We start from the raw sequence: 10732 nt of genomic DNA, 5'->3' as shown, positions 1-10732 counted from the left end.
ATGCATATCACATAGTTAATCCAAGCCCATGCATCCTAGCAGGAGCTTTTTCCACCCTGCTATTAAATTCTGGTTTAGTGATGTAATCTCATCATAACTCTATTATTCTTCTGTCAGTAGGCCTTCTAACAAATACTATGTACCGATGTTGACAAGATATTATCTGTGAAGGAACCAATCAAGGCTCCATATCCCTATTGTACAAAAAGGCCTTTGTTGTGGAATAATCTTATTTATTGTATCCGAAGTATTTTTCTTTGTAGGCTTCTTCTGAGCCTTCTACCTCTCCAGTCTTGTAATAACACATGACCTAGGAAGCTGCTAATCACCTACAGAAAGAACACCCCTAAATATGCTAGGATCTCTTCTTTTTTGTTTCGTTTTGTAGATAACAAAGAAAACCTAAAACCCCAAACTCCAGGAAAAAGATCTTTAAAAATACGTTTTCTTTTTTAAAAAATTGTATAAGTCTCTACCCCCCTCCCTCCCCCCAACAGCCCTCCTTGTGTCTTTTTCCTGTGTGCCCTGCCCCCCACCCCCTCTCTATTCACTGTTCTTGCTACTGTACGCCCATGTCTCATTACCTACCCAGGTTGCCCACCCCGTTCTCTTTCATTTCCGGTGAACCATGTACCTACTGCCCCACTTCCCCAGCATGCAAGAGCCGCCTCCTCGTCTTTTCCTGGGTCTTCGTACTTGGTTTCCCCTACCACCCTCTCCCCCAGTGACCTATTCTAAACTGGAGCAAGGAAGCTGCATCCTGCTAATCCCCCAGTTCCCATGGCAGCGCGCCTCCTGAGAGGCAGCTTTACCCAGGAAAAGCTGGTCTCCAACGTTCTTTCAGCCTTTGCAGTTTTTTTCCTCTGTAATGAGCATGTAAGAGCAATGTCAATTGCTCAGTGTAGAAAACCATAATAAGTGTGTTATGAAGTGATAAGGACAGCTGTAGCCAGCTGAGCTAGTAAACATGAGTGGCGTATAGTAATAGATAAGCAGGCCTGAGTGTGTGATGTGATAAAGAGTAAACAAACTCGGTGAAAAGTACATAAACCGCAGTCGAAAGCCATTCAGTATCTCGCTTCCACCATGGCCGCATAAATCCCGACTGCCTGGAACGAGATCTACCGAACAGACCGAGACTCTGCCCAAATACCCGAACACGAATGACGGCTCAAGCTCCGACGACCCTACTGCTGTAATCAGAAGTCGCAGCTCTGGACCTGTCGTCGCCGACACGACTCTCCATCAGGTCGTATAACCCTGATTAGGAATGTTAGATGCTACTCCTATTAGAATTAAGATAGTTATGAATGCTTGAGTATAAGATAGAATAGTATGGAATGGTATTAATATATGATTTTGGCCATTTGTGTTTTTGGACTGATTTGGTGTTGTTTTTGTGTAGTGGTGACTGATATTCTTGAACCTGTTTATGTTAATAAACTTAGTAACTGCAAAACCACTGAGCAGTCTCAGATTGAGTTCATTCAGGATCCTGAGTGCGAAGTACTCAGTGCTCGCGACATTCCTCCCTCCACATTGTTCGTGCACCTCTACAAAAAGAAATTTTTCTTTGGGACCCCGTATTCCCTCAGCCTCGTCAACCCTGTCTCCGGCTCCATCTTTTTCTCCTACTCTTTGAGGCAAGGTCTTCTCTCCAATCCTCCTGCTTACAATGTTCGCCTGACCCAGAACCAGCCCTCCACTTCTCCTGGGCCCAGAACTCGCTCCCTCCCCCCCCCCCCCCCCCCCGCACGCAGCCTCCTGCCCTTCAGCGAATGAGGATCTCGCCCATGCCAGCCCCCAGCACTTTCTCAGCTGTGGTTTCGCCATGCTGCTCCTTGAGGTGGCGCCCGGCTTGTGGGCGAAGCGCACATCACAGTAGGAACATCTACAGGGCTGCGCTCTGAGTGCAGGTTGAGGAGATCTTGTAGCGTGGACTTCGGAGTGAAACATTTGCCGCAGATGCCACACGAGTGCAACCTGACTCCGCGGCGGGCATTCACTTGGCGTTTGAGGTTGCTGCTGCTGTGGTTGAACTGCTTGCCATAGTGCAGACACATAAAGACGAAACGTTGCGTTCGCATGTGGAAGACCAGCTTCTCCACACCCTGATACTTCCAGGCATTTGGTGCACTTGATGTTCTTTAAGGGGTTTCCACTTGAGAAGAAGCCCCCAGGCAGGGGTCCCCAGCCGCCCCCTGCCACCAGACAGCCCCCCCCGCCCCCGGCCATCCACAGCTCACCAGTGCTTCCACAAGTCCCGAGGTGGCCCCCACACTGGCCCTGCCTCCTGGGATCAACAACAGGCCTTCGCCTTTGCGGTTTCTGACAGGCTGTAGCAGCCCTTCACCACGCCTTGTGGTGGAGCTACAGAGTTGGGGGCCACACTGCTCTGGGTTAGCTCCCCCAGATGGCTGCACACAGAGGCCCTGATACCCAGACCCCCTGCTAGGCCTCCAGGGGGTTTGAGCCAGTGTGCCACTTTAGACTCCACCTTGACAATGCAGATGTCAGAAACATCCTCATCCTTGCCCTCTGCCTTCAGCTTTAGGTCCTCACCTAGCGGAAACTCCAGCTTCACTGGCCAGAGGAGCAGAGAGGGTAGAGGAGGTGGGGTGGGGGCTGGTGCTGGCTTTGGGGTCCTGGGGAGGGAGGAGGGACTTGGGGAACCAGACACTGCTCACCAGGCTTGCCTCCATCCTCTTTGAAGCCTATTTTGGGCTCAATGAACTGGCTGAGGGCGTTCCTCCCTTTCTCTACCAGTGCTTCATTTGCATGTAGGAGGCAGCAGCAGGCAGTTCACAAAGTCCCGACTGCTCCAGGGCGCCCGCACAGCAAGAGAGGAGCAGGTCCGCCACAATGCACACTGTGCATCAGCGAGACCTGCATCTCTGAGCCGGGGTTTAGCAAGAACTGGTCCCGGAGGAAAGGCAAACAGGCAGCCAGAGTGACTTTGTGGCCATGCAATTTGAGGCGAAGATGGTCACTTCGCAGAACAGCTCCTCGGCTCGGAGCTAGTTCATGTTCTGTAGCGTAGCGGCCTTGGGGCCAGGCAGCTAGAAGCTCAGGACTTCCACCCCAGACAGAGGCCATTGTGTCAGGAGTGGACTGCTCTGGCCTGGTTCTGCCTGCTGATTTGCCTCTCCTCAATCCCTCCCCCCACACCGCACCGGCGCCTCCACACCCTACCGGCGCCCTCCACACTCGGGCTGGCAAGGCACAGCCGCTGGCACCTCACCAAGCTCGCCAAGTTCGTGAGGGACGTGATCAGGGAGATGTGCGACTTCACACCCCATGAGCGGCGCCATGGAGCTGCTCAAGGTGTCCAGGGACAAGCGCCGGCTCGAGTTCATCAAGAAGAGGGTGGACTTGCAAGTCACAGTGAAGAGGAAGCGGGAGGAGCTTAGCAGCCTGCTGGTGGCCAGGAGGAAGGCAGAGGCCAAGAAGGACTGATGCCCCCTCCCCCAGTAAATGTTTGTGCAAAACAAACAAACAAAAACAACAACAAAAAACCAAATGGCCCGATCTGTGCCATGTCTGACCAAGCTTCTAGTTTTTAGGCTCACTGAAAAGAGTCGCGGTTTCGCCTCCCACCTGTAACTTAAAATTATTTTACCACATTCCAACTCCTCCTCCAATCCGGCTTTTGTTTAACCTGCCTCCCAGTGTTCCTTTTAGCCTTGTTGGAGTGGGGGAGGCTTGTTTACAAGTCCAGAGCCACTGAGTTCTGAGAATGTAAGTTGCTAAGAAACACAGCAGGAGTTTTCCTAGCAGTTAGAGTTTGACTCCCCCTTTGAAAATTTCCTGGGCAGGCAGCAGGAAAATGCCTGATTGTCAGTTAGCTTTAAGCTCTGCTCCTCTGGCCTGTTTTTGCCTGGATCTGGGGTGGTGCCCTGTCTTACTTGCTTGTCATCATGGCCACCCACTAGCCAGTTTGGGTAGGACACTGCTGTAGTATACACTTATGCCAAATAGGATTAAAATCTAGCAAGGCAATGGTGGTGGCTGCTGAGGCAGCAGTGCACAGCTTCAGTCTCAGCACCTGAGAGGCAGAGGTGAGAAATTGTAAAATTATAAAATGTAAGACGCTTGTTTGCCCTGCCTACCCAGAGGCTTCCCCCAGTTCTCGTTACGTTACTGCTAGCCTTAGGAGTTACACCCTAGTTCCTAGAGTAGCTATATGCAAGCTCCCAAATATCAGAGGTCCCATAAGGTTTCCAGTAACCGCCCTAGGGACCCACACCCAAGTCCCCACAAGAGGTCTCCCAACGCCAGATGTCCTAATGTCCATATGGTCTAACTTGATAAGCAACCCCACCTGCTTTGTGGTTTTAGCCTTTAAAACTAGCCTGTAACAGTCACTGGGGGTCTCCAACAAGTGCTGTAGGACCCAGGCGCGTCAGCAATAAACCTTTGCTTTTGCATCAGTGCGTTGTGCCTTGTGTGGTCTCTCATGGCGACTTCCTTCCCAAGTTGGGCATGAGGGTCCAACAGAGGCAGGAGGATGTCTATGAGTTCAAGGTCCCAAACGCGAAGCAGACCTATGAGACGTCACGGCTCCGAACCTATCAGCGCCTCAACAGGGCTTGACGGACAGGTCGTATATCCTGGCCTTAGTTTCGTTATGCATGTTATTGTATGGATGCTAGTTACTTTGTGGAAACATTATAAGTAATGCTCGACAGTACTCCCATCAGGATTAAGATAATATTGTGGAATTAGGGTATGGAATGGTATACATGGCTAGGCTTAGCTATAGCCACCATAGCTTTAGTGTGGTGTTGTTTTTGTCTAGCTTGGATTGCAGAACATTCTGTAGACCTAAATAAATTCCTTCCCTCCAATCTCAATTTGGTGTCTCTGACCGTTTGTCACGTGCCTTGGAATCCTGAGTACGAAGTGCTCAGTGCTCGAGACAGTTGGCGTAGTCGGCAGGATTCCGAGGCACCAGGTATCTTAGTTGTAGTACCTGACAGTCCAACCAGAGTCCATATGGAACATATGTAATTGGCTTAAAATCCTTGTAAACAGCAACCAGGCTATTACCAGACTCCGCAAAACCAACCAGGGAATAACCTGGGGAAGAGCCGGTAACTGGAGCAGGGAAAACCTGGGCCTAAAAACACTACCCTCCCTAAGGGTGTGGAAGTAAGGCGAACGCAGTGCCCGAAGTCAACTCAGAATAATCTGAGGAAGAGCGGGTAAAGGCACAGCAGAAAACAGCTGTATACAAGAGATAACAAATGCTAAAATTCTTAAGCAAAAGGATTGAACGGAGAGCTCATCTAAAATTGGAAAAATTACTAAGAACTACCGGTCTGAGCGACACACAGTGGTATTGGAGGAAAAAGGAAATCAAGGTCCTGTACTATATAGCCAATTTACTGTGGAGATGAAGTCCTTAATGAAAAGAATGACGGGGTTGAATGTAAATCCAGTAACAGGAAACCCACCCACCACCCAAGAAGAACAGAAATGGATGGGAACAGCCCAGGCAGTAAAAAGCAGATTAGGAATGAAACCTACTAATGTTAACATTGACTTATTAAGTCCAGAACTGGTGCAACCTTTGGTTGAAAAAGCACCAAAACAGGAAGTGCCGGCAATTTTAATGAAAACTGTGCAAGACATAGATAAAGATAGATTAATGGGCAAAAGGCTAGCCATGAATATAGTGAAGAAACAGAGGGACCTGTTCAGCCCTCTGAACCTTCTTACTCTTTCCCGGTAGTGACCACATCTAAACGGACTCCAATTAGGAATACAGCTGCCAAACTGAGCCCCTTCAGTGACAGCAAACAGCCCCATTGGACCCCGGGAACAGAGGTTAGGGAGTCCAGGCCATTCAACCCAAATGAATTGGCCGATTTAAGACGGGATTATACCCAGAATGGTCAAAAAGATGCACAGTATATGGTTAGACTGTGGGAAAAAGGGGCTGACACAGTCATATTACATGAGCAAGAAATGAGGAAAATTAAGGGGATCATAGAGAACCCGTCTATCTATAAAGCATTGGAACATGTGTTGGACACCACAAAAGGTGACACACATCCTCTTTTAGATTGGATAACAGCAGCCTGGCGTCTAGCTTTCCCTACATTAGACTTAACACAGTTTGAGACAACAGGAAAATGGACCACATACATGGAGGCCATTAATGTATGCAGAAAACTGGGGATTCTTTGGTTCATTTATAAGGAGGCTACAACCCCACAGGCAGCACCAATGCTCCCTTCCTTTAGGCGCATTTTAATTAAAGGAGCTCCGCAACATCTTAAGATGAGCCTAACCGGAGGACTGCAAAATTGCCAAACTATTGCGGATTGCGTAAATTTCTTTAAGGGCTTCAGAGAATTAGAACAGGAAAGAGTAATATCCTTCCAGGTAAAAAGGGAAAATTTCACACCACAAAAACCGCGAATTAGACCATTCCAAAACATCAGAATTAAACCATTTGGAAAAACAAATCCACAAATGCCTATTGGACATGGTAACAAACCAGGAATATTTAAAAGATTCATGGGACAAAGAAACACACCTTTCAGAAAACCATACAGTAGGCCAACGCAGGGACCAAATAACAGACCACCAGTAAACGAACAAAGACCTTTTTTAGCCCCCGACCACAAAACAAATTTTGGAATCGAAGGTGGAACCAGAATTAGCTGGGGACACCAGACCATTTGTAAATTTCCCCATAGAAATTAATGGGATAATAAAACCAGTGAAATGGCTACTGGATACAGGAAGCCAAATAAGTATTATTAATCGCCACCCAAATCAAAATAAGGGACACAAAATTATAGAAATTCAGGGGGTTAATGCAGTAAAAAAGGTACCCATGATTAGAGTATGTGTTAATATTTTTGGCAAAAAATATGAATTAGAAATGGCAAGCTTTATGGCACCCTCTAGTGTTCTAGGAATAGAGCACATAAGGAAATTGTTTCCAAAATTTTTACAAATAAAATCCATCAAAAAATATTTTGTAAACCTAGCCGAAGTAAAAATAGAGCCTATAAGATTACCAGACATTAAACCATTTTTCACTCCACAATACCCAATTAAAGGGGGAATAGAAGAAATAACAACGACATTACAAGAATTGTTAAAAGAAGGAATAGTTACACCAACCCAAAGTTTAAATTACAATTCACCCGTGTGGCCTGTGTTAAAACCTAATGGTAAATGGAGATTTCCAGTAGATTATAGGAAAATTAATGAATTAAGCCCAAAAATGCCAGGGACATTACCAGACATTGAAGATATTTTCCTAAAAATAAGACAGGCAGCGCCAAAATGGATGGCAACAATAGATTTGTCAGACATGTTCTTTGGAATACCATTACATCCAGCATCACAAGAAATAACTACCTTTACATGGCAATCTAAACAATATAAATTCTTAAGATTGCCACAGGGATATTTAAATAGCCCTATAATTGCCCACACCACCCTAATGAAAACGTTGGAGGATTTTGATAATCAGGGGGTGGAATTAGTCTCATATATTGATGATTTGTTAATATTCGGAAATGACAAAGAAATAATTTCCAGAACAGTAAAAAATCTCATCCAACACCTCAGGGATAAAGGATGGACTATTAACCAATCCAAGGTACAAGGTCCCGCTACACAAGTAAAATTCTTGGGAGTACATTGGTCAACAGACGGACCAAAAATTCCCGAGGAAGTAATTAATAAATTAGAAAGACTAGAAGAACCTAAAAACAAACAACAGGTACAACATTTGATAGGACTTTTTGGCTATTGGCGCCAACATATTCCCTATCAACAATTGTTCTTACAACCACTATATAAAGTCATCAAAAAGGCACAGGATTTTGAATGGTCTGAACCACAGAAACAGGCCGTCAGAACCACGATAGAACTGATCAGACAATACCAATCCCTTGGCTATATTGAAAAAACAGATATAGTAATAATAGAAGTATTATATACTAAAGGATATGGAAATTGGAACATTTTTGCAAAAGGTAATAGATTAACACCAATTGGCTTTTATTGTAAGAAATTCCCTTGGTATGAAAATAAATACTCTCTGTTCGAGAGGACCATCTGGGCTACATATGAGGCATGCAGAACAATCCACTCGCTGATAAAAAACAATCCAACGATCATCCGAACTGAAATGCCAATCGTTGACTGGATAAAAGCACCAGGAGAAGCATGGGCCGGCCTGCCAATGGAGGGAAAAGTACTCCATTGGAAGTGGTACCTATCAGACTTCTTCAAGCACAACAAGGTGTCAACCCAGGGACGTATTTCCCAAACCTCAGAAGAGATTCTGCGATCAGGGAATACACAAACCTCTGACTGGTTGATACCCTAAAGAAAAAACATCCAAGAAATTGAGGACACCGTGAAAATACAAAACACAAGAAAAATAGGAATAGATAAAAGAGAAGATTCTTGGCTCCAAGGACCAGAAAATATTTAACAAAATCATAGCAGAAAACTTTTGCAACCTAAAGAAAGAGATGCCTTTAAACACACAACAGACTTATAGAACAACAAATAGATTAGACCAGGAAAGAAATTTATACTGTCACATAATAATCAAAACACTAAATGTACAGAAACAACATTAAGATTTGCAAGAGGAAAAGCCTAGAAACATATAAAGGCAGATCTATCAGAATCACACCTGACTTTTCAACAGAGACTCTAAAAGACAGAAGGGCCTGGGTAATGTCTTGCAGACCCTAAGAGATCACAGATGTCAGCCCAGACTACTATATCCAGAAAAGTTTTCAATCACCATAAATGAAGAAAACAAGATATCCCATGGCAAAAAGCAAAATTTAAACAGTATCTATGAACAAACCCAGCCCTACAGAAGATACTAGAAGGAAAACTCCAACCAAAGGAGGTTAACTACACCCAAGAAAACACAGGATATAAATAACTCCACTGCAGGAAAACAAAACAAAACAAAAAAAAAAAAAAAAAAGACAAGCACACAAACACACTACCAACAACATCAAACTAAAAGGAACTAACAGTCACATTTCTCATCATCAATGGACTCAATTCCCAAATAAAAAGACACAGGCTAACAGAATGGATGCGTAAACACTCCCATCATTCTGATGCACACAAGGACACACTTTGGCAACAAAATACTTTACCTAAGCGTAAAGATCTAGAAAAACATTTTCCAAGCAAACAGACACAAGAATCAAGCTGGAGTAGCCATTCTAATATCTAATAAAATAGATTTTCAACCAAAATTAATCAAAAGAGATGAAGAAAGACACTTCATTCTCACCAAAGGAAAAATCCACCAAGATGACATCCCAATTCCAAATATCTATACCCCAAATACAAGAGCACCCACATCTGTAAAAGAAACATTACTAAAGTTAAAAGCACACATCAATCCTTACTCATTAATAGTGGAAGACTTCAACATCCCCCGTTTCACCAAAGGAGAGGTCAGCGAAACAGAAGGTAAACCAAGTAATAATGACACTAACCAGTATCATGAATTAAATGGACCTAACAGATATCTACAGAACTTTTTAATATACCTTCTTCTCAGCACCACACAGAACCTTCTCTAAAACTGACCAGATTGTTGGTTGCAAAGAAACCCTCAACTGATACAAGAAAACTGAAATAACCCCTTGTATCTTATCAGACCACCATGGACTAAAGCTGGACTTCAACAGCAACAGAAATATCAAAAAGCCTACATACTTATGGAAACTGAACAACTCCCTACTCAATGACCATTGGCATTGGGACAGGAAGGAAGGAAGGAAGGAAAGAAAGAAACTAAAGACTTGCTAAAATTCAATGAAAACGAAAGCACAGCATACCCAAACTTAAGGGACGCAATGAAAGCAGTACTAAGAGGAAAGTTCATAGTACTAGGTGCCTTCATAAAGAAATTGGAGAGATCTCATTCTGGGAATTTAACAGCATACCTGAGATCCCTAGGAAAAAAACAAAACAAATACACCCAAGAGGTGTAGATAGAAACAAAATAATCAAACTCAATGCTGAAATCAATAACTTAGAAACAAAGAGAACAATACCAAAAAAAAAAAAAAAAAAAAAAAAAAAAAAAAAAAAAAAAAAAAAAAAAATCAAAGAAACCAAGAGCTGGTTCTTTACAGAGAAAATATCCAAATCAACAAAATCAGAAATGAAAAGGGGGACATAACAATAGATACTAAGGAAATCCAAAGAATCATTGATCTTACTTCAAAGACCTAGTCTCCAAAAAATTGGAAAATCTAAATGAAATGGACATTTTTCTTGATAGATTCCACTTATCAAAGTTAAGTCAAGATCAGGTAAACAAGTTAAATAGTTCTATAGCCCTTAAGGAAACGCAAGCATCATTAAAGGTCTCCCAACCAAAAAAAGCCCAGGGCCAGATAGTTTCAGTATATAAAATCTAAAAAAGAGCTAATACCAGCAGTCTTCAAACTATTCCACAAAATAGAAACAGAAGGGACATCGCCAAACTCATTCTATGACGGCACAGTCACCCTGATACCTAAACCACACAAAGACTCAACAATGAAAGAGACTCTCAGACCAATTTCCCTTATGAACATTGATGTAAAAGTACTCAATAAAATACTCACAAACTGAACCCAAGAATACATCAAAAATATCATCCACCATGATCAAGTAGGCTTTATCCCAGGGATGCAGGGGTAGTTCAATACATAAAAATTCATCAACATAA

At 43.7% G+C, this 10732-nt stretch overlaps 1 pseudogene; it reads right to left on the bottom strand.

The window, feature by feature from the left end:
* Positions 1–1771: 1771 nt before the first annotated feature.
* LOC127186687 (zinc finger and BTB domain-containing protein 12-like) lies at positions 1772–3311 on the bottom strand (annotated as a pseudogene).
* Between the last annotated feature and the right edge of the window lie 7421 nt (positions 3312–10732).

The sequence above is a fragment of the Acomys russatus genome, unplaced genomic scaffold (assembly GCF_903995435.1).
Source record: "Acomys russatus unplaced genomic scaffold, mAcoRus1.1, whole genome shotgun sequence".
NCBI lineage: Eukaryota > Metazoa > Chordata > Mammalia > Rodentia > Muridae > Acomys > Acomys russatus.
This window is presented reverse-complemented; position numbering and strand designations above follow the sequence as displayed.